This window comes from Rhipicephalus sanguineus, chromosome 9 (assembly GCF_013339695.2).
Source record: "Rhipicephalus sanguineus isolate Rsan-2018 chromosome 9, BIME_Rsan_1.4, whole genome shotgun sequence".
Taxonomy (NCBI): domain Eukaryota; kingdom Metazoa; phylum Arthropoda; class Arachnida; order Ixodida; family Ixodidae; genus Rhipicephalus; species Rhipicephalus sanguineus.
Window position 1 is genome coordinate 44,673,160 of NC_051184.2, and position 23,646 is coordinate 44,696,805.

At 46.5% G+C, this 23,646-nt stretch overlaps 1 protein-coding gene across 2 annotated transcripts in view; it reads left to right on the forward strand.

The window, feature by feature from the left end:
- The window catches only part of LOC119405078 (uncharacterized), a 354,382-nt gene that overhangs the window by 142,647 nt on the left and 188,089 nt on the right, over positions 1–23,646 (forward strand). For both annotated transcript variants that reach the window (XM_049419201.1, XM_037671850.2), the window contains one exon: positions 8,579–8,660. The gene's annotated coding sequence lies outside the window, so the exon portion shown is untranslated. The remainder of the gene's footprint in view (positions 1–8,578; positions 8,661–23,646) is intronic.

A 23,646-nucleotide genomic window follows, 5' to 3' on the forward strand; every position in this document is an offset into this window, starting at 1 on the left:
TTTCGCAACTGACTTCCAGAGGGAGTTACATAAGCCCCCCCCCCCCCCCCCCCCCCCCCCCCAGTTATTCCATATATAGCATCGCCATCCTCGCATCTATACAGTACGCCTCTATCTTCGATCCAGGCGCCGGATCGCAAGCGCACGAAGAATGCACGCCAGTGAAGACAAAGAAGCCTTCATTGAAACGACGTTTCGGCTTTTTCTTTCTTTGCATGCATAACAGTCCCCGGCTCGCTCTCTATCGTCCTTGCCTTCTTCGCCCGGTTCTTCTGGCTGCCTTCATTCCATTCTCTTCATCGCTGCTGTCGGCCTGTTCGTTCGACATTCCCCCGGCTTTCAGTCTTATATTATAATCGGCCTGTCCCCTTCGTTCCTCCTCGTCGAGAGGTCGTTCCGCGGCTGGCAGTCGCTGCTGATCTTGATTCATCATCGAATAAGTCCGGTGCAGATTTGTTTTTTTTTCTTTCTCTCTCGGCTCCACGCTGCGCTCCATGACGCGTGGCTCGCGCGTCGCTTGTTACCGGGCGGCGCATTCCACGCAGCGCACAGAATGGCAGGCGCTGTATATATACTCTTGCTTCCGTCGTTGTTACGGCTGGTGCTCTGCTGTTGCCGTAGCGTGTGTCTCCTGTCTTGCTTTATGACTCTGCCACGTGCGCCGGCTCAAATCAGCGTGGGGCTCCTCCCCCTTTTCGTCCTTCACTTTCCGACCCCCCCCCCCCTCCCCCATCTCCTCCTGCTCTTTTAACAGAGCTCCTTCGAGGACCCTTAAGCCGTACTACACTTCAGTACCACGTAGAAACACGCGTACATCCGACCTGCCGCGTCCCCCACGTCTTCTTGGGGCTGTCCTTTTCGTATCTCTCTCTCTCTCTTATTACAGGTGTGTGCGTGTGTGTAGCTGTACGCCGTTTTCGCTCGCTCCTTCATTCGTATTTTCAATCGCGAACCTCTGCCGACGCAGTGCGCAAAGACCGCGCGCATTGTTTTAGTTCAATCGCTAAGAAAGTCGTTCCTTAATTCCACTTAAAATATTATTTCTCCCGTAAAAAAACCTCAGAACAGGACGCCTCTTCGTCGCATCGCTTTTCGACTGAGTATTTACCGTATACCTGCGTACACTGCTCAAACGGGCCGCTCGTGTTATTCCATATGGCACTGTCGTCCTCGCACGTTGGTCCAGCGTGTCCTTCTGCCTGTACCTTGAAATGTTTCTCTTCCGTTTTCACTGAGGCTGCAATTTGGGCCTGTTGGTTTTGCCGTTAGAATGAACAAGGTTGCACGACCGAGAGGGACAGAAGGAAGGCACGATCAGACACACGAGACGCAAACTTACGACAGTTTTACTTCGAAAATTGCGTGACCTTTTGCAGACATGCTAGCAACACACAACGCATCTCCCGTGAGTCCTAACACGTGTGTACTACCACTTAAAAACGTCATCTGTTTCACTGACAAGGTGGTGGACGGTTCCGTTTTCTGTATGTTAGAAGGCGGCACCGCTCTTTTCTATTGTTACCCGGACTTTTCGCCCCCTCACGACCCCCCCCCCCCTTTTTTTTTCGGAACCTTTATTCTGCCGTGCGACTCTCGAGTGTGGCGCATGCAAATTAAGGAGCGCACGCACGCCAGCGCCCCCGCGGTGGCGATCGGCGCGTCGCCGTCGTCTTCGCGCGTGTGACCGATAAAGAAGTGCAGCGCGGGAAACGATCGAGCTCTGCGCGAGCCCGTCACCCTCCTCACTACGTCATCGGCCTCCCTTTCTCTTCCTGCCTCTCGCTTGGCTCTCTCTCTTCACCTGCCGGCGGGCACGTGCGTGCCGAGATGCAACGACGCAGGTGTGCGGCCACCACTGGCTCGGCAGCCGCGTCCGCTTCGCGAGGGAGTTGGTTTTTGAGACCGATTGGCGTGAAAGGTTCGTTATCTTTCGCGCCGAATGTGTGTTTCTGTCGATCCTAACCCCCCCCCCCCCTCTCACCCATCTTTCCGGCCTCCCCACATATCCCTTCCTTGACGTCTCGCTTCTTTATTTGTACGCTTCTCCCGGCCTTGTTTCCTTCCGTGCTCGCTTGTTATTATCGTCAGGCTTGTTTTGCGAGTGACCGCGCCGGGGACCAAGTCGGCGCATACGATATGCATGTCTCGCGAGTCGCGCGACATGGCATGTATGAACGCCGTCTCGTCGACTTTCCCCTTGGCGTCTTCTCGCGTTGAGGCTTGCTCGCGTCGAATGCGCTCGCAGTAACGAATGTCTGACTCCTGCTGTTTGAGCGCCTCCACTCTCTCTCTCTCGTTCTTATTTACTGATCTTTTATTAGACCCGAAGTCGAAGCTAGATGTATGAGCACCGTCGGTTCGCAGCGACTTCTTACTTTTCTTTCTTTTTCGTGCGGAATCAGGCTTGAGCGACGGCAATACGCATCAAGAGTGAAGGAGGCGAATTTGCGGCGTACTACGAGGCGTGGCTGCATGGTGTAGGAGAGTGTTGCGGCGTCTGTATATATCGGAACCTCGTGAGAGGTTAAAAAAATAGAGGGGAACGGCGTATCGCTTGGGGAAACGGGCACATAACGACAGCTCTAACGACGCGCACGGGCTGAGAATATGTAAGGAGGCCCGCCTGCCGATTGTTTTCTTCTCTCTTGCTCGGAAATTCAACATAGGGAGTTTTCGTGAGTCGTATTTTGGCTTCACTTCTTCGTTGAGAGGTAGAGGTATAGACAAGGTATGGAAAACAAGCTATTTTCTACGGTGAGGGAAACTGGGAACTTTTGCGGTGTGCTCTGACTATACAGGGTGTTTCAAGAAATGTGTCCAACCTTCTCAAAAACTCAGGAAAATGCGATATTTGATTGCTGCCTTCAGAATTGGTTTTTCTGTAGTGGCAGGGGTTTTAAGATGGTTAAAGAAATTATTTCGGACTGTAATTAAAAAAGATAAATTAATTAACTTTTTAATTAGTGGAGGTAGGTGATTGTGTCAAACGGGTGAGTTGAAGCTCTTCATGCCAGAAACCCAACTCAACTTTGAGATTTCGAAAAAGTGGCATCTAGTAATAATTACGAAGTAATGAAATTCAACCAAATTCAATGGTGAAGCCTAAACAGAAACATGGAAGAACGCAACTGCCATATTCTTCTGAGACGTCCAAAATGAGTGAATGACTTTTTCTGTAGCGCTAGGCATCTTAAGATGGTCAGAGACACGACCTGAGGCAGTAATTACGAAAGTTAAATTAATTAACTTTTTAATTAGTGGAGTTAAGTGACTGTGTCAAATTGGATAATTGAAGTTCTTCATGCCAGAAACCCATCCCAACATTGAGATTTCGAAAAAGCGGCCTCTAGTAATAATTACGAAGTATTGAAATTCAACCGAATTCGATGGCTTTCGCTGTTGAAAGCCGTTGCATTTCGTTGAATTTCATTACGCCACAACAATTACTAGAGGACGCTTTTTCGAAATCTCAAAGCTCGGATGGGTTCCTCGCATGAAGAACTTCAATTCTCCCATTTGACACAATCACCTAACTCCACTAATTAAAAAGTTAATTATTGTAACTTTCTTAATTACTATCCTAAATGATGTCCTCAACTACCTTAAGATTCCTGCCGCTACAGAAAAAGCAATTCTGAAAGCCCCGAGCAAATATCGCATTTTCCTGATTTTTTTAGAAGGTTGGACACATTTCTTGAAACACCCTGTATATGTTCGCTCTTGCGGGCGGGGAAGGGGACGGGGTTGGCAGGCGAAAACGTTGGAGAGGCTGCTACCCCCCCCCCCCCCCCCCCGCCGCACGCACGCACGCACGCACGCACGCACGCACGCACACACACACACACACACACACACACACACACACACACACACACACACACACACACACACACACACACACACACACACACACCCCGTTTTTACTATGCTGAGACTCATAGAACACCAGCTTATCGTGCTGTTGGTTGTGGAACCTCGCTAGTGAAAATAATAATAGCACGAATTGAACACTTCGCCTTATGCATATTGCCAAGCATATTTGTTGCGGTTTCCCTTTTGCCATGCAGTTTGAAATCTGAAATCAATGAATTAGTTTGTCAGGATTGAATACATGCAGCACCTAATGACATGGGAAGCGACGTAGCGTCTACGCGCGGTAGAGCTCTCCGTCACCTACGCGGCTCCGCGCACGACGTCGTCCTGCAAACCAGGCTTGGGGTTTGTCTGTAGGACAGCGCCCCCCCCCCCCCTCTGCCCCCCCCCCCCTACCCACCCAAGCACACATACACATTTCCACAATTTTTATGTGTTCACGGGTCGCACGCAGGCGACTATCGGCCTGTCTCCGCCCGCGTGCAATTCTATTTTACGGATGGGTTTCAGTGCTGCCATCTCGGGGCCAGAGTTGCCAGATGCTACCGAGCTAACAAGCAAATAATCATTAGAAAAGAAGCGGAAATTTAATGAATTTTCCGATTCTTCAAGATAGTTTTAAATATATTTAAAAAAATGTCACTCAAATAGGAAAAGGAGTTGAAAAAATCACTTGAATAATTTTTTACAGCGAAAATATGCGCTAATATGAACGAAACTGCGTACTAATTTATACTTTTTAACATTGTCTCCAGGGTAATCTCCTTTTGGCTGAATGCACGTTTGCCAGTGCACGATTAAAGTCGTTGATTCCCCCAACCTACATTTGACTTCAACACTCAGCTACTCGAAGTCATCGACAAACCCGCTTTTGGTGAACGTGACAATCACTAAAATAACTATATTTGCTGGAAAAGTTCAAATAAGCCCAAAAAACGCGACAAGTGACTAGAAAATTCTACAAGCAACTCGACTAAAAAAAAAAAAAAGAAGCCAAAATCCGCTTATTATAAGCGGAACTGGCAGCTCTGTCTCGGGCTATAGGATTGCCGTTTTGTATCTCTAACAACTAAACAATCGGTAGACCCGTACGCATGAAAACGATTGGGTTGGTGCGTTCGACGTTTCATGACCTTGTTAATTCACGTCGGGATGTACAAAAATAAGAAAACATTCGTTTAAGAGCCCAAGCTGGCGGCGTCCATGCGTCTTACGTAAGATCGCGTTCACGCGAAGTGCGCGCTTACGCGTCCAGATTTTTCCATCGCTCGAAGACCTGCAAGAGAGTTGGTAGCTTGCGAGAAGTCGGTAGACGAATCTGCTGCAGAAAATTCGCTGGATCTGTCCAAGTATGAGTAAGAATTGTGCGACTTGCTCATATATCTGTCGTCTGCCAAACCTTGCATGCATGGAAGGTGCGAGTATCTAGCCCTATATACTTCAGAACAAGGGCGTAGCCAGAAATTTTTTCGGGGGGGGGGGGGGGGTTGAACCATACTTTATGCATGTTCGTGCGTGAGTTTGTATGTGTGCGTGTATATATATATGCAAGCAAAATTGAAAATCTCGTGGGGAGGGGGCTTGAACACTCCCCCCCTCCCCCTGGCTACGCCCCTGCCTCAGAAGTGAAGAGTTTGATGTCGTACACATGAACCTGTCGTACATGAACATGTCACATGAACATGTACATGAACACATGAACATGTCGTACACAGAAGGTCGAGCGCTCGAGCAGCGACACGCATTGTCAGTCGTTGGTTCGAATCGGTATAAGCATTGTGCTACTTAGTCATCTTTTTCGTCATTGATTGATACCCTGCACATCTGAAAGGTTCGCGGGTTCGATTTACTACATGCTTCGGAGGTAGAGGATTCGATAGCCTACACATGTCGGGAGTTCGCTGTTAGGTCGAGGGTTCTATACACCGCACTTGGAAGTGTTGGGGTTCGAATTCTTGTATACTTCGGAGGCTAAGGGTTGGATACCCTAAACGCTTAGATAGACGATGTTTCGAGCCCCGACACTCCCGGTAGGTCGTGAGTTTGAGACGTTATTCGTTATCTGCCTATGAATCTTTCCCATGTATTTCCTATGGAGACCTATATTCCTATGGGTAAGGCAGAAGGACGTATGGACTTGCTGGCCAATTAGCCTAAGCATATTTACGCATTAAAAAAAATCTCACAGGGTCCCTTATACATTCACCTAAGACGACTGGAAGGTGAAAGCCATCTTCTTTTTCTTCTCAGTCGAAGTATTGGTCCTGCCCCGCCACCCTCCGAAAGCTTTCTGTACCTAACCTAGTTTTGCAGCGCCTCCAGGATCGGAGGCACCTTTGACCAAGCTATTGTGCCATGTGATGACGTCATCAAGAAGGACGACGTCACACTACGTCACAAATTTTCGCGATTTGTGACGTCATATGGTGACGGCATCGCGCGATGAGGATTTTTTTCATCCCTCGTGTTGTTCCGGACGCCGCGGGACGTCGACAGTCAATTTTCGCGTTTGATGAGGTGTCTAAGGCTGTCGCCTTAAAATTGCTGAAGTGAAAGATACCGCAGCTTCCTACCAGCAGTGATGAAGCCCGTGCTCGTCCCTATGCATCAGATATAAAGAGCCTTGTCGGGTGATGACCACTGGTCATCACTTGACAACCGAGGTTTTGCCTTGTTAAGCAACTGCTCGGTTAATTATAAAATAAGAGATCGATGTTCTGACCGAAAGCAATATCTTTAGCGGAGCATTGTTGACGTAATCGCAATTGAAATTCGCCAAGACGTCGAAGTTTTTTGCGAAAACCAGAAACACGACGACTCGCCTCGGGCAGTATCTGCCCGGCGGGTTAGGTATTTTAAATTCGTAGTTGGGGCACCTTAAGCTTCCGTTGACGTCATGAACTATACCGGGATGGCTCATTGCTCTTCCATAGTAGAGTACAGATGGTACTCTTAATCGTTCACCCTTTGTTCTAAACACAGCCATGAAACCAGGATTAGGGACAGCTTACAGCTCTGCCATAGTAGAGTACATAGTGCTCTAATCGTTTAACTTCTTTTTTAACACGAAAGTCCTTATGCCGGGGACCGCCAAGACTTCAGTTCCACTTCCCGGTTCTCACAGCTGTTTTGCCAGAATCACAGCTGCCAGAACCAGAGTCGATAGCGACTTGTCGCCCTACCAGCGACGTCATCCATGACGTTTATATGCTCAGGTCACGTGACTGCGCCGCATGTGGCGTTCTTATGGAAACGCGCGCTGCCGTAGCCGTGAATCGAACCCGCATCTTCGAGCGCAGCACCTGAAGCGCTGAGCTACCACTTGGCTCGAGGAACTGAAATCACGAACTCTGGCGCTTGTGTTGCCTGTTTCTCCTCTCTCTTGTATGCGCGTGCGCACGACTCACGTTCTTCTACCATGCAGCCCAACCCTTTGTTGTTCGAAACACATCTGTTTCAATCTCTCGATCGCGTGGTCCGGCATACACGTAGAAAATACGCTGCCAATTAAGCGTCCACAGACACTATAGTCAGATGCAACTTTAGAAGTCCGCGGCACTTTCTCAATTTCTCCTCAAAGGCGGATGCACATGGGCGCGCACACCAGGCTGACGTCATGAGCCGGGCGGCCGGACCCCGGCTTCTGAGAACATTGCCGTGTGCGTGAGCGGGACTATTTCTCTATTCTAAAACATACTCAGCGCTAGCAGACAAAGACGTAAGAGAAACGACACCACAATGTCTCTAGCATCCTCGTCTGCTAGCGCTGAGTATATATTCAAATGCAGTTTACCAACACACCCAAAGAAATGGCAATGCTTTTTTTAGCCGCGGAGGGGATCGGCCGCCGCACTTCGGTCGTCTGGGCGGGGCGTCTCCGGAGTTCTTAAGTTGTGTCCGATTATAGTATGCTGTGTACCATATTAGTGCGCTGTACAGATGAATCCGCGCGTAGTTTGACGGCGTGGTAAGGCCAGTGCCGCGCTCAGAAGCGGCGCAGTATTTCTCAAAGTAACACGTAGCACAAAACAGATGCGCACGGAGTTGGACGGACGATGAGTAAGCGAAACGTATTGTGCGCGCCCACGGGATTAAATAAAAAGCAAACAAGAAAACTTACAAGCAAATATATATGTGTATACAGCTTCCTTTCGATGAACACGATTGCTTGCGCATTTCGATGTTCTGCGGCGAATACGGCTGTGTGAAACAATGGCCGATCGAGGATCGCCTCAGCCGAGTAGCCAATCGCTCTTCGTCATGGCAAGTTCCCTTTGTCCAAGCCGGACCAAACGTTGGTTCCTGGATGAGGTCTTTTCCTTGTCCGGCTTTTGTTCATCACTCCCAACGTCCAGCTTCCTGCGACCGCCTTGTCGTATAGCTGGACATACGGTTTTTTTTTTTTTAACGACGAGATTGTTGGAAAATAGGTTCTCGAAAGGGTGGGCTCGGACGGTCAGTAGAAATAAAGTCCACTAAGGAGTGCAGGCAAACACAACCCTCCCCCCCCCCCCTCCACACACACACAGAGGTGATGTCATATGGTGACGTCATTACTCCGCCGACGGGGGACGCCGGTCAATTTTCGCGTTTCATGAGGCATCTAAGGTTTTCGCCTCAATAAATAAATAAATAAATAAATAAATAAATAAATAAATAAATAAATAAATAAATAAATAAAGTATTTTTATTTTTTCTCTTTCAGTCGCTACCTCTCGACACTGCAGTAGGGTGGTCACCGCTTCTCCACATACACCACTGGTCGGAGGTTCACTACCAGTGAACAGGTAAGTAGCGCATACCATAATAAGTGTGTCCTTTGTTGAGTCTACACAACAGGACATCATTACGTCTTGATTTTGTGGTTGACGGCTAGTTCCTTATGCTTGGCTTAATTAGATGGAACTTTGTTGCGAGTCTGAACGGGAGTCCCACAAGCGCTGCCGATAGATTGCGAGTCTGTTCTGTTCTGTTATAGCTGGCCGGCTGTGCAAAGGTTGAGGTTTACACCCTCTCGGTTACACCATTTCTACAAGTGCCGCAGAGCAGAAAAAAGAAAATCACCCAGTAACAACAACGAACAAGTAAAGAAAATATATATGAAAGTTAAACTAATAAAGAAAATGGCGTTCGAATGCAGGAGTTTACTTTGAAAAGGAACACCTACACCTACTTCTTTTTTCTTTCACTTGCGTATACTTTACGCATTCCAGAAGAATGTGACCAGCATTCTCATTTTCATGTCCACAGCAACGTTCAGGTGACCTAAATCGGTGTATCTTGAGCAGGAAGCTGTTTATATACGCTACTTCCAGTAAAAGTCTGTGAAGTAACGTCTCTGTGTGTCTTGGGAGATCTGCCTCTACTGAGACCTCTTTGTGGATCAATTTCACATGATAATGATTAAGTCTCCTGCGGGTGTAAAGTTTCGTATCCCGCACAGGTACAGCCGCGCAGAATTATTACCAGCTTTCGTGTCGATAGATGTGGCAAGCTGGTCTGCCAGCACATTACCTTCGATGCCTCTGCACATTGGCACCGGCAATTATCATAATCACTATGAGCGATGCAAGACGAAGGGCTATCACACTCATATCTCATTTGGGTGCACTACGCTGTGATAAAACTGTACAGTATAAGCACTTCGGCACACGAGATCGCTTTATTCGAATTATGGTTTCAATGTGTTTTCGTGTTCATGACTGCAGTGCGTGCACTTCGGACGAGATTATTCAAAGTTCAGCGGCGCCGTACTGTGCTCGCTGTGAAGTGGGAAATACTCATTAGTTTGTCTCTGCCCGGTTTCTGCGATGATCGGTTGGTTTTTTGTGTGTGAGATTGGTGATCAAGGTTAATAAGATGATGTATCCTCCACGAGAGGGCAGCTGCTCACGGAGGTCATGCACATTTAGCAGGATTGAAAGTTGGGCGTGTTGGTTCGGATTCATTGCTTGAAAATGCGTGAAAAAGACGGTCACACGACAAAAGCGATAAACACAGGACGACGCGCTAAAATTTAAAAATAATCTGAAATGTAAAAAATGTTTTCCCATCAGTTTCCTATATTAGAGGAAAGTTTGAATGATCTAGTTTAAAAAAACGCATCAGATAGCTTTTTTTTTTTTTTCATTGTTCCATCACGTTGCACGGTAATATTTTTTTTCCTTCTACAAATTTTCCAAACGAAGTAATACAGTAAATATAGTTAAGAAGAGAAATAAATTTACTATTGATCCATAGGTATTTTAGCAAATTATGCCAAATAGCAGCACAGAAAAAATTTCAGATATATAAAGGTAGCACTGAATAGGACACCAAAACATCCTACTAAATCATGACTTCACCGCGCACAATAAAAGTATTCTAAGCTTGTGCGCTTCAGGAACGTGTTCACACTTCAATGTCTGACACCATCGAAGTAGGTGGAAATATGTCTGAAAACTCTAAGATGTAAAAAAAAAAAATTCCCTAAGGTTCGTGTGTCACTATAGGCAAAACAGGCGTTGCAAGTGGCATTTGTCCGGTCGTCGAGTTTCTTTATCTCATAGCACTTTTTGTATTTTCTCCGCTTTGTCGATCGGTAGGACTTGTTCTGAATGTACTTGTTTTGGGAACGTGTAGTCGCTGAAGCTCGACAATACCCATATAGAGCGGCATGAAAATGATATTCACCATCTCTGCGACCGTGACGATTTCCCAAGAACCATCATCCTCGGTATGAGACTAGTACTTCTACAGGATTTCCAGCCACGCATATACTCATTTTTGTTAACACAAATCCTGTTTATTACTTTCGATGTGAAAAAGATGCCGATAACGCCGATTTACCTTGCGACACATATCGCTTGACTGCGCTACACTACTCTGAGGTCACGGCCGGGTACCCTTCTTGGGCTGAACATTACTATGTATTGGCTGAAGATGATGTCACCAAATCTTTGTCATATACTGTTGATACCCTACAAAGAAATGATATAATGGTGCCAACATCCTCAAGACATTTCGATCGGAGTAAAAAATCGATGTGCCAGAAAGCGTAACGTATTGATCAACACCTGACTACGATCCGGGCTCGTTCTACGGTTTTTTATGATCCGATCTATATTTCCATGATTTGACGTCATACTCAGAGTCACTTCTGCTAGGAACAGCAGAAAAGTCGCTTGCGGACGCCACAGAATCGTCCAAGGAACAACATTTCCGAGATTGTCTCGCTACCGGGTCGTCTGCCATTTTCGCGAACGAACCAAGCGAACCGCTATCTATGAGTCGCTGTTAAAAATCGCGGCCGCTCGGGAAACAAACTAACTATGCAGGAAACGAAACATTAGTACTCGCAGAATATACTAGACAGCGCAGCTAGTTGATGGGAACACCCTTATTTTTAAATTCTCGCTCGGCGCGTTCGGGTCACCGGTTCTGTTCTGTAGGCGCGGTAACGAAAGAGTTAAAGTCTCCAGTTGCTTCTGACTACGCACGACTTCGGTCAGTTTATCTGCTATAAAAATTACACTACAGGATGGGGCAAGGAAAGTGGCCGTCGCGCTCTTAGAACGCTCCTTTTGCACGTGCACTCTTGCACACATGTTTTGTGCGTGCGAGGTTTCGTATGTGCAAAGTCGGCAGTCATCAGATTTCGGTGCTAAGCAAACGTGCTAAACAAATGTGCTTAGCGAACGTGCTCCACGAACAGGCTAAGCGGATGTGCTAAAGGGACATGCTAAGCGAACCCGCTATGCAAAATTGCTAAGCGAATGTGCTGAGGGAATGTGCTAAGCGGTTGTGCTATAAGCGATCGCACTAAGCGAACGTTCATAAGGAAAAAGAAAAGCGTACCACGAGCTTAGCACTTTGCTTTTGTACGCTTTGGAGTCGATCAGCGGACTTCAGGGGATTCTCGTACTTCAACATTAGTAAACACTTCCACAGGGCCCGTCCTATTCGATGTTTATAATGTTGCACGATAGACAACGCATTTGCTTCCGCCGAGTCGTTTTCCGAAGAAAAGCGTCCAAGTCTGTCGCGTGTTCTCTGCATGCTAATTAGTGTCTTCGATTTCGGTGCGAATGTTTGAAAGTTTCGAACATCAGATCGATATAGTGTCCTATTCAATTCGCTCGTAAATCGAATAGTCGCTGTTCGTGCATGCGAATATTTCTGTCTAATAGTCATTTTAAAATGTCCTGCGCATTGAAATAAAAACTAAGCGTATGCAAAAGTACAGTCAATTTCATCCCGGCAGGAGTAGTGCATGCAAAAAAAAAGGCAGCTTCTAACTAGTGGTGCCAAGCCTGAAGGAAGTGCAGAGCTGGGCAGCCTTCTTTGTTTCTCTCCGGCTTTCTCTTTCTTTTCCCGTTTTTTTTTGTCTTTTTTCTCTCTCTATTTCTGTTTATTTCTTGCTCTCTCGTTATCCATTTCTTTCTCTTTCTGTTTTTCTTCCTACAATAGAAAAAAAGGAAGCAAGCAAGAAGTAGAAAGAGAGAGATACTCTCTTTCTACATCTTGCTTGCTTCCTCTTTTTTTCTATTTTTATACCTGGTTTTGCATGAGTTACGCCAATCGACGACAGCATACGGCAGCCCGGGCCCCTAAAATGCTTTGTACTTATCACCATCAAGACGCTCGAAGAACAAGAGGGAGAAGACTTCTCCTTGGCGCGAGCGCGTGCTCAGTATGCTACAGATGGTTTTTTTGCCTGCGTTACGCCAAGCTGCGACAGCATACGATGAGAGCATACGACAACATACGGCAGGCCGGGACCCTCAAGTGCTCCGCGCGCACTTAAAAGCATATGTGGGAGCTGACGTAGTGTGACGTGTCCGCCGAGGTGGTCTATAGTGGTTACTGTGCTCGGCTGCTGACTCGAAAGTCGCGGCTTCGAGCCCGGCCGCGGCGGTCTCGTTTCGATGGAGGCGAAATGCTACAGGCGCGTGTACTATGCGACGTCAGGGCACGTTAAAGAACACCATATGGTCACAATTTTCAGAGCCCTCCACGATGTCGTGCCTCATAATCATACTACTGACTTAGTGTGACGCATATCTGAGAGCTGACGTTGTGTGACGTAGTGTGGCACATATCTCAGAGCTGACACTACGTCGCTTGAGCAGCGAGAATTCACCGGCTACGACGTTCACACATTCTGAACGGTTCTGTGCATGCGAAGCATCTGACAACTTGCTCCTGATACTCTACTTCTACTTTTAAGGCTAAATCTGCAAAACCTAGGATGCAAACGTCGTTTTTCAAGAGCTGTTGTATATTCAAAATCTATATGAAGTGTCTTTGATTCCATTCGATTATGACAATGTTCGATTCTTATTCGGTTGTTTCTTGTTTTTTTATTTATTCGAAAGTTTGCCCAACGGCATACACAAATAAATATATAAATTGACGCTGGTTTCCGCGATGTAGTACATCAACAGTGCTCTGTATTGTAGGGCCCATAGATCCACGAATCAACATCCGGTGGTTTCGCCGGACGAAGGCCCACTGTTTTCAGGTAGCGCCGTCGTATCTGGTTGAGGCCAGGGCATGTCCATAACAAGCGCGTGAGGGTCGCCGCGGACGCTTCAGTTGTACATGGGCAAGTATGCCCAAATGGTCCATGGAGATGTCGTGGCCAGGAATATGTGACCCGTGGAGAAAGTGCCGCCCCCACACGAATTCTCGACAACGCAACCTCCTCCTGGCGAGTAAGGCCGCCTGGGAGGTAGGAACCACACGTTGGAATTAAATCTCGCCTGGTGCGGCGGAGAATTTCTTTGCGGTGGAGGAAATCACCCCGGAGGTTCTCAAAAGTCACTAGAGAGTTCGAGAATTGGGGCCCCAAGGAGCTTTGGGGACCCAGGAAGTTTGCGAGCCGCCAGGGCGCATTCGCAGAACCCAAGCCACTCTAGGGCTCTTGCGCTCGCGTTGACCCAAAACCCAAAAATTGAAAATTAGCACGGGTCCCCAAGGCGTCTTGGGTCGCTATCGAGACGACGCAGACGCAGCGCGGGCGACGACGCTGTATGGCCCGCGTCTCGCATGATTTTAATTTCGCCACGTGTGACGCCCCGTGCGTTTGACCCAATTCTCAAACTCTTCTGCTCCTCCGAACGCAAGAGCAGCCTTTAAAAAAATCACAGCATATCCACGGAGTGAATGATGATGAGTGGGCGAAGCTGCGGAGGTTCATCGGTAAACCGTGAATCTTCCGTGAATTCTGCCCAGTACATCATCACCGACGTGAGATCGGGCGCGTTTATACTAAAGGTTCGATGAGTTATGACGACTTGCAGCTCACTTTAATTTTACATGTACGCTGTGAATTTTCATTGTTTAGAAAACCATTGCTTTAGAAAACATCTGGCGTCGTCTTTTCGTTTTGCTTTTACAAAACATCTGGCGTCTTTCGTTGGTTTATTTCATCAATCAACGGCGTTTTGAACAAAATTTTTATATTTTAATCACGCACAGGAGAAATCTCACCAGGCACTACCTTGGAGGTAAACAATGGCTGCTAATGGGAATGAGAGACAGAAGAAGTCGGCTTTTAGCTAACACTTACACTTCTACTTCTACTAACGTTTCCTACTGGAACGTGCCAATGGCTGCTAATGGGGAATGAGAGACAGAAGAATTCGGCTTTTAGTTAACGCGCACGCTGCGAATTTTTTATTGTTCAACAACGCACAGGAAAAATCTCCCACCGGCACCACCTTGGAGGTCAAAGCGTAAGACTGGTTACGCACTACGACTACTACGACTACGACTACGAGGGACGAACGGGTGCCGCCTTAAGGAGCTTCGCCCCTAAAACGCTTTACGCTTCGCTGTTGCAGAACAATAAATGAGGTGACCGGAAGTTTCTTGGGGTACACCACGTGCTCCTGCCATCGCAATCTTGAAACCGTCTATTCGCACAACCCGAAAACTTGGTAACAAACTGGGCGCGGACAATCAAATCGCGTCTGAAGCGGCGTGTTACTTCATGAGTTGAAATCTCAATTTAAATATGTCCGCCGCGGTGGTATAGTGGTTACGGTGCTCGGCTGCTGACCCGAAGGTCGCGGGTTCGATCCCGGCCGCGGCGGTCGCATTTCGATGGAGGCGAAATGGTAGAGGCCCGTGTATTTAGATTTAGGTGCACGTTAAAGAACACCAGATGGTCGAAATTTCCGGAGCCCTCCACTACGGCGTCTCTCATAATCATATCGTGGTTTTGGGACGTAAAACCCCAGATATTATTATCAATTTAAATATATCTTGCGCACGTCCCACTGATACGTTAAAAGAACTGCGCATCTACCGATAAATTGGGGAGGCTTTGCGATGTTTCTATCATCGCATTGTCTGTAAAAAAAAATATTTTCGCGAAAACTTCGCAGGAAGCTAGATCGGTAACGGAGGTTTTCGCAGGGCGGTTCGCGCTGGTACGCTTGCTGAGGATGAAACTTTCGTCATTCTTTCCCCATCTCCGGTTCCGCTTATAATAAGCGGAATTTGGCTTTCTTTTTTTAAATGCGAAGCATTTCTTAGCGAACCTCTGGCACTTTGAGCGTTTCTATCTACGTATGAATATCTATCTATCTATCTATCTATCTAGCCGCCTACGTCTGGGTGCTCTCATGATCGCCTCCTTAACTTTGTGTAGACAAGAATTGGCATGGAAGGGTAAGAGGCTTTGACCAATATGACTGTCGGGTCATGACATGAATAACATGAAAATCTTGTCGCGTACGTCGTCAAACCCTTTCCTCCAGACACGTGTGGCACATAACCGTTTACCACGGGCCGCGGTGTACGGGTATGAGCCACAAGTGATTGACAGTTTATATCTACCCAGGAACGGCGAGAACAGACATTGGTAATTTAAATGCGAGAGCGTTAAGAGAAACCGATATCGGCAGCGTTGACCCGACGAATGGAAAGAATAAAAATTAGGCTCCCAACAGGAATCGAACCCAAGTATTCTGCGTGGCAGTCAGGTATTCTACCACAGAGCCACGCCAGGTCTATAAATTGGTTTGGAAAACTAGCCTGTGCAGGCGTAATGTCGGTGCAACGCCAGTTGTGGCTGTGGTGCTGGCAATCTAATTTTATAACAAAATAATAAACAATACATGTGTACTCCTACGATACAGGAGTCGCGTCAGGTTAACGCCAGGTTCCAGTGCTGTCTCCGTTTTTATAGCAGTCTAATAAACATTACATCTGTATTCCTATGATTCAGCAAGCTATATTGAAGCATTGCTAGACCGCGGAGGAATGCATTAACGAAAGTCACGTATGATATTCACATGATTGCACCATAAAGTGCACTTAGTTTCTTTAATACTGACGTGTGTACTCTAAGGTGAGGGCTCATGTTACGTCGCACCATAAGTTACCCTTTAAACGCCAGTGTTGTCGACGTGCCTGGTAAGCGCACGATGTGCACACAGCTATACTACACTTACAAAAGCACGTCGATCCACCTCGTAACGTTTGGCTCAAAGCCATAAAATAAAGCATAGAAGTACTCGCTGGCTGCTTCGCATGAAACCGATTCCCACAACGCGTGGGATCTGTCGAATTTTTTTTTCGCCGAGTCGCTTGTAGAATTTTCCAATCGCTTGTCGCGTTTTCTTGGGCGTATTTGCATTTTCCCAGCAAATATAGTTATTTTAGCGATCATCACTATCGCCGATAGCACGTTTGTCGTTCACTAATAGCGCGTTTGTCGATGACTTTGAGTAGTTGAGTGTAGAAGTCAAACATACGTTGGGGAAATCAAGAAGTAACGTTAATCGTGCACTGGTAAACGTGCATTCAACCGAATGGAGAATACCCAGGAGAGAATTTTAAAAGAAAATATGTGCTTTCGTTCATGGTTGCGCATATTTTCGCCGTACAAAATAATCGAAGTGATTTTTTCGGCTCCCCTTCGTACTTGAGCGACTTTTTTTTTTAAATATAATTAAAAATATTTTCAGGAATAGGAAAATTCATTAAGTTTCCGCTTCTTTCGGGCTTCTTCGCGAAAGTCGCGCCGCTTTTTGGGGGCTTCTTTTGTGATTATTTGCTTGTTAGCTCGGTAGCATCTGGCAACTCTGACTGTACAGCTTGCCGCTTTCCCACAGTAGAGTACTTACAGTCGGTTGCAATCTAATAAAACTCCACGCGGTCCCATACGCCTTGCCTAAGACTACTCGAAGGCCAAAGCCGTCTTCTTTACCTTCTCAGTCGAGAGAGAGAGCGATGAAACGTTTATTTAGGCGAAAGCCTTAGATGCCTCATCGAGCGCGAAAATTGACCGGCGTCCCTTGTCGGTGTCCCCCGTCAGCGGCGTCAACACGAGTGATGCAAAAAAAAAAAACCATTACGCAATTTTGTCACCATATGACGTCATCATGGCGTCACAGATCGTCATCGTAATGTCCCAGTGACGTCACGTGACGTAACGTTACATGATGACGTCATCACATGACATGGTAGCTTGGTCAAAGGTGGGCCAATCGCGGAGGCAGCGAAAAACCAGGTTAAGTGCCTTCGATCCTGGACACCGTGCACAACCACGTTAGGGGCAGAAAGCTTTCGTAGGGTGGCGGGGCAGGATGAATACATCTGTTGAGAAGAAACAGAAGATGGCTTTCCCCTTCCAGTCGTCTTAGGCGAGTGCATAAGAGGCCCTGTGAGATTTTTGTTTTGAAATCTAGGTTGTTTGTGGTTATGGCGGTTGGTACGTGCCCGCTCTTCCAGGGCCCCACTGGCTACGGCGGCTCGCCGGGCCTGGTCAAGGGTCACCAGTTGGCTTCCCATTTCCGGTTCCGCGAGCTGCGCCTCCCACGACCAGCTCAGGGGAGTGTTGTCTAGCATAGGCGAGATGGCGGCCTCTGGGCGTAGTCTGTGCACTGATATGTGATGTGCTCCAATGTCGGTGTTGCTTCGCACCGTTTGTTGTTGTACACTCTTAATCAGGTCCCGCTTGAAGTGCTAGATGTAGCCAGGAAACCGGACATTTTTCGTCTAGTGTCCTGGATATAGCCAGCATTTAGCCAGGACCTGGAGTGTATCTGTGAGGGTGCGTTCTGTGTAACCTGCGTGAATGCGTGGAAGCATTCGCTTACAGGCCACGCCAGTCCCGTGCTTGTCTTCTCAGGCAAGTGTATTGATCCCGCGCCCCATAGAGTTTCTTACAATATTACCTAGAGGGGAATCTGGCGCTAGTGTCTACGCGGGCTCCTTGTGCGGCACTTCAACCACCATGGGAATGATGGGAAGTACAGGCTTCGGATTTGCTTCGGATGGATTATGTTCTTGAGATTCGCGACGCTTGTTTGCCGAGTGTAAAACAAAGCGATATGATTTTATTTCCAATTAAAACTTGCTTCATTCTTTTGTACGTAAAACTTATCGCAAAAAGTTTGCTTGACCGTGAGATGGAACTGAAACCTGGACAAATTCAACCACCAGGGTATGCATTGCTCTGCAATTGTGTTCCAGATTTGGCGTCACAAATAACGAATTATTTTCTTTACAACACATAAAACAAACGCGCTTGTCTTTCCCTCGAAAGTACACATTATCCATTTATGGAAATAGCAGTACCGTATTGAGTGAGGAACACTTAACGTATCATCTGCTGCGATGCCAGATGCGTCTGTCCAAGTGGCCTGCCCCCAAAGCATCTCTCGTTTTGTTGTGAAGTCGAGTCAGAGGAGTATGACGGTGCATCTACTTAGCTTCGCCGTCGTTTTGCAGTCGATGTGAAAGAGTTTTGACAAGTAGCGCTTATCCCGAAACGTGAATTCCATTCAGTTTCCTGCACTAGCATGGGACGCTTCATCCATGCACAGCGGTGAGTGCACGACGCTTTGCTAAAACTGTCAAATACAACCTGTAAAGCTGCAAGGTGGCAGCAAAGCAAGAAACCTAGCGGTCTTCAGCCTCTTTGAACAACAAAGGCACTCCTTGAGTGCTTTGCAACGAACCCCACTGCCCAAGCCTCGCAAAGAACGAAACTGAAACTGTAGAAGAAGATCCGTAGACAGTTCGCTAGCTAATAAAATCCGATCCGAAGCCTGTACTTCCCATCATTCTCATGGTGGTTGAACGATCGCAGCGCCAGTTTCCTCTCTAGGTTATTGTATGAAACTCTATGCCACGCCCCGAAAGCTTTCTGCACCCAACGTGGTTTTTACAATGCCTCCGGGATCAGAGGCATTGGAATCTTTCTGCACCTGACGTGATCTTGCAGTGTCTCCGGCATCGGCCCCCCCTTGACCAAGCGACGATGTCGTGTGATGACCTTATCATGAGATGTCACGCTATGTGACGTCACGACGACGTCATAAATTGTCCCTATCTATGACGTCATCATACGATAGTGCTTTTTTTTTGCGTCGCTTCGTGTAGCCGCCGACGTCCACTTTCCCCGTTTCATGAAGCATCGAAAGCGTTAGCCATAATATAATATTTAACAACAATAATAATAATAATAATAATAATAATAATAATAATAATAATAATAATAATAATAATAATAATAATAATAATAATAATAATAATAATAATAATAATAATAACAATAATTTGCCTATGCGGAACTGTCGTTTATGGGAAGTATTAGCTGCTGTTGTAATGAGCTCGCAACACTATATATCCCATGTTAGGCAACGATTATAGAATACACTATCCAGTCTATAGTCAGCCTTATCGGTGCTCGTGCTGAATGAGGTGTCGAGGGGCCTCTCACACCTCATTAAAGTTCGTAGCTACTTTCTAACAAAGTTTTATTTCAAAATTAGTTAGTCCCCTAGTTTGTATTATGTCTTGATTATGCATCTTAGAATAGTATTTGCCACACTTTAATTCACACCTGTTTTTATTCTGGTTTCAGAATGAAGATGTTGTTCCTCTGTAGGTGAACCCACAAATTGTTTCTTAAGTACGTCCCAGTTAACTTACCTTAGAATGCTTCTCATTAACATCACTTGCTATAAAGGACGCTCTTGAACAAGTGTCTACTTAGGGTGCAAGCATGGTGGTCCGAGCCCCGCCACGGTGGTCTAGTGGTTATGGCGCTCGACTGCTGACCCGAAGGTCGCGGGATCGAATCCCGGCCGCGGCGGCTGCATTTTCGATGGAGGCGAAAATGCTTGAGGCCCGTGTACTTAGATTTAGGTGCACGTTAAAGAACCCCAGGTGGTCGAAATTTCCGGAGCCCTCCACTACGGCGTCTCTCATAATCATATGGTGGTTTTGGGACGTTAAACCCCAGATATTATTATTATTAATGGTGGTCCGAGGCCGACATAGTATTAGAGGGGCAGTACGTGGATTTGCACAAACAACGTCCTTCCGGCTTCAAGAGGCCCCGTGACTTTGAACATCGATCGTTTTAGACAAATTGTAGCGTAAGGGCAATGATTTGCAACGATTGTGCATTCGCAAGGAAATTATTGCTCACTATCTGTAGAAAGGCGTTTGGATGTCTGGAAATTCGGAAAAATAATGATTCGATCGCCCTACACAAGAACTCTTCAAGTCGCAAGCTCAAAGAATAAACAAATCCACAGCGCCACTCCCATGGTGACTGATCGATCACAGAGCCGCAGTTTTTCGAAGCAATAATATAAAGTTTCAGAAAGTGAGTTTCAGAAAATTCTGTTTCTGTACAAAAAAAAAAAAAAAAGACAGGGGCATAAAAAAGATGCGACTAACGCAGTCTGATGAACCACAACATCGTTGATACGACAAAGATAGTAGTAAGAGTTTGTAAGATTTTATTGTTTAGGCATTTGTTTAGGCAAAAAATGTGCTGCAGACAGAAACAACGCTTGATTGAAATTCATATAAATAACGGCGCAAACATTTTACACATTTCTTTATCGCGAAGAACGTACGCAAATACACACACACACTCACACACCGCTCTTTTATTATTAAGACTTAAATGATCTAAGGACGTGAATATGTGTTCGTTAAGTCATGCCGTTATCGTTAACTTGCCGTGAAGCTACCTTCCATGTCCGAGTTACCCCTTCGTCGTGTATAGAGCAGAATTTTCATCCCTTGCAGGGGGCAGCCACCTTTGGTGGGGGCTGCTGATCACCTGTTCTTATCGCATGTTGGCTGCGAGTATCGACTCGCCATCAATTGTGACGTAACCAAGCCCGCAGCCCATAGCGCTGGCCGTGCCGACTGACGATAGCTGACGTCAAGATTATGTATGCTTGCTCTAAACGCGGGTGCGAGAGTAAAAATAATCTGGTCTGTACGGTGGCGAAAACCGATACTTTAATCATCACCGCCAGGATTCGAAGTTGTGCCTGTATAGGAATGTGTCCTTTGGTAGAGTCCATTGGCGTTTTGCGCAGAAAGCGGGCATTCTACTCATACACCATTTTGGCGGAGCCGCGCGCAACTCTTAAACGACGACACATTACAGGCGACCGATCGCAGCGCCACAAGCGGCTTGACCCTGTTCAGGCGTCACTTTTCGAGGCTCGTTCCGAGCACTCCCCTGTTCTAGTACACTCTGCCATTGGGCAGCTTTAGTTAGACGTCAAAAAACCAGTGCAGTGCACCGTGGCGCATTCTTTAAGTACACGGAACATGGAACTGTGAATAACATGGTGATAAGATGAACGCAGAGGAAAGGAAGATAGGGGGAATAAAGAGTAAAGAAAAGAGGAAAGAAAAAAAAATAACATAGACGTAAACACAAATAAGTAGTCACGTGGAAAAATGTCTACAAACGCGATGCCGAATCGGTATTGTTTAAGAAAGTTAGTAGTGCTCGATGGTCCTCGTCACGCCGAGCAACACATCCTCCCGGGAACTGGCAATCATCAAGGTTCGTACACTTAGAGGGTTCGTGAAACGTTTTCCGAAAATTTTCAACTACGTGTGTATTCGGAATCCTGGCCGTCCCATTCAGTATACTATACCTCGACTTGTTTCATCGTCCGGGTTCATTTAATAACTATAAAATCACAATGACGATTTCTCAGCTCACGTTCCCCTCAACTGTACAGCTGACGTCACTTTAAGTCAGCCAATGAAAAGTCTCTGTCGTCGACAAAACATGGAGACGCAGCGATGTCTGCTGATCCATAGAGTGCCGAGATTCTTAGCATCATATACCGCTTCGATTGTGACGCCGGCAGCTTGTGAAAGCAAACGTTGTTTCCACTTTGATAAAATGTACGGCACTGTCTGACGACGCACACGGTTGGCATAGCGAGGACTAAGCCGCCTAAAACGCGCCGTAAAACACAACCTAACGCAACCAGAAAGAAAAAAAAAACTGGGACGCTGCACCGTGCGAGCGAAGCCAAGAATACACACGTGACGGAGCCCGCATGTACTTGAAAGCGGAAGCAAGCAGATCAAGTGCTGTACTTGCACAGCGTACAACTCAGAGCGCGAAAGTTGCTGTGTTATTTGTTTCTTTTCTAGGTTCCTATAAATCTATTATTTTAGTGCAAAAGAAATCTAACGCTGTGTTCATAACTGCCCTTAGCGTGACGTCACACGTTAGTGCCTATGGCAGCCGGTAGTGCCGCATAGTCGTTTAGGAGCCCAAGAAAACTGCGATTTCAAACGGGCGTCATTAATTATAGACTGAATATAGCGCCGAAACATTTCGGAATCGGCACGTCAAATCCTTGTTGAAGCAGGAAAAATCACAACCGGGCAGCCTCATTTTCTTTTCACGACCCCTTTAAAACCAATAAGTCCATATTCCTTGACGAGCGGTGCTCGCTGCATAACGAATGCGGGACACTAAAAAAATATGTGTTCTAGTGTCATGCATTCGAAATTTCCACACTACTGTCGCCGATTCTCTAGCGAATCTTATATAATCAGGTTACACGCGTCACGCCGGAAGACACCCGCGGTACATTATCTCTTAATGCGATAGATAGCGATAGATATTACATGCATTCTGGTTTCGTGATCAATACATTATTCCAATAAAAATAGTAATGCATGTTCGCGGTAATTTACATTAATATATTTTGTTGTATCATAGCATCCCGTCACAATCCACCTTTGTTTCATGTACAGTGAAAAAGTGATGACAGCACACTGATGCAGTCATTGCCGCATTTTTACTACATGTGTACCTATCATTTGCGTAATTTTCACAGAGACTGTCGTATCCCTTTAGAGTCATCGTCGCATTTGCATTCCGCATTTCATCAATGCACCGTCGACGCCTTAACACCGCTGAGTCTCTTTTACCATACTCGGTCCTCGCGCCATTATCTGTTAGGTTGGAATACGTGACGACTCATCCACAAGTAGTGCGCTCATGTCCAGCTTCTGTAACAGTGTTCATAAACGGAGAAAAGCAGTCACAGAAAAAAAAGCAACCTTAACAACAGTATACTTAGACTGAGTACGCGAATTTCCGCCCATGTGTCTATTTGTCTATTTTTGTGGCTGTTGACAACTTTACGATAAAAACCATCGTGTAAGGGAAGCGGAGTAGCCAGAGACACATTCGCAATGCCCACGAACTATAGGTGGCGCGCCGTGCTTTTCAAGATGGCGCCAGGAGGAGGGTCAACCCGTTTGTTAGCATAGGAACAGATAGGACGTGCGGACGTACGACCCGTGCTGCTTTCACCGGATGAAGTTCATGAGCTGCGCTGAAATGGATATGAGACTAAAATGCTTTCCCAAACCATGGAAAGTGCTAAGTAATCGCCACCTAATTATTTGCTGCGGCGTGAAAGGTTATATTTCAGCTCCGTTAGCGTGCATAACGATGCCTTGCGAAATCCTGTGCGTGCT